Here is a 1,630-nt window from a genome sequence, read left to right as displayed (position 1 = left end):
TACTTTTGATATTTCTCATTCTCCATTTTTTAATCATTTTGGAAAGCATTCCGATGTTTATATAGAAACTGCTTCATTTTTTTGTGTACTCTGAAATAGGTACCAGAGATTAATGGTGTGGTAGATGCAGAGTTACGCAGCCAGACCCCCAGTATCTGTGGTGAGTGGAGAACAGGCATTTGGCTGGCGCAAGTTCAAGTTGTACACCTTGCACTGGCAGTGAACTGGGCTGGTGTGGGAGGGAGGAATGCGTTAGTGCACTGGCTGGCGTTTGAGAAGTATGGAGAAAATTGTAACTGTGAGGATAAAAGCGTTGTACGGCTATTGCTAGGCCATTCTTATTCTATAGAAACGTAATGAATAGCTGAGGGCAATAACAGGCAGTGGGAAGCCAGGTGTGAAAGCCAGAGGCCCCTGGAACTAGTTTTTCATCTCAGCCTGATGGCTGAGAAAACTGAGGACCAAGCCCAGGATTTAATAGTCTGTCTGGATAAAATTCAAAGACAGTCGCCAATCAAGGCAGGTCCGTTATGCCAAGGTCAAGGCACTTTTTGGGAAGAGCCAGGACCCCGACAAGTGAGTTGGAGGCACCTGAATGGATGCTGCTAAAGATGTTTACTCCGCTGACTACTGAACTTTCTGAGCCTACAGTCATGCCCCACCCTTCTCTGGTAAGGGCAGACACTCCCACTCCACCCCCAAGATGGCTGGCAAAGCCGAGCTCTCCCTCGATAACAGGTGCCCCCTTCAGGACTTGTCCTATCTCCAGGTTACTAGGCCTTGAATTAGGGCTAAGCAACACTCAGCTGGAGAGGTACTGGGCTTGCAGAGAAAAATAAACCCTACCCCAAAGGAGCTGTAAGAATTGGCCAGCTGGAAGAGTACGTGAGGCAGGCATCAGGATGAAGGTCAAGTCAGAACATAAATTAGGGGAGAGTTAAATAGCACCCGCATTAGGTCCTTGGGTTGCAGGATAAGAGCTGTCTTAATAGGACTTAACATCCTGGTTGGGATCCTGGAAGGTGGTGTGAACTCACTACCAGGATGGCTTCTAGAAGCGTGTAATGGTGTGCTGAAGACACACTGATGGCAGCAGCTCAGAGGCAACACTCTGCAAGGATTTGATATCCTTTAAGTCGCTGATACTCATTAAATCAAAGGTATTTTTTTTTTAGTACATTTATTTATTTTTGAAAGAGAGACAGAACATGAGCGGGAAAGGGATAGAGAGAGGGGGAGTCACAGAATCCGAAGCAGGTTCCAGGCTCTGAGCTGTCAACACAAAACCTGACATGGGGCTCGAACCCACGAGCCATGAAATCATGACCTGAGCGGAAGTTGGACACTTAACTGACTGAGCCTTCCAGGCACCCCTAAATCAAAGGTATTTCTATTTCATTAGTGTTCCCCATAGATAATCCATTTGTGGTGGGTTGGGTAGTGTACCATTTCTGGCTTTTTATGTCCAGAGACCAATAGGAGAGAAGAGATCAGTCTGGGCAGAGATAAGTGACTCTCTTCATCAGGAGGCGGGTAGGGCTGTTTTTACATGATGGTGACAGGAATATGAGTGGAATCCAGATAATTCACTTGCGTTTTCTAGGTGCTCCTTTGCCCACCTGTGGCCATA

Source organism: Herpailurus yagouaroundi, unplaced genomic scaffold (assembly GCF_014898765.1).
Source record: "Herpailurus yagouaroundi ecotype Mexico unplaced genomic scaffold, PumYag 28, whole genome shotgun sequence".
In the NCBI taxonomy this organism is placed as follows: Eukaryota; Metazoa; Chordata; class Mammalia; order Carnivora; family Felidae; genus Herpailurus; species Herpailurus yagouaroundi.
Note: the sequence above shows the minus strand (reverse complement) of the source record.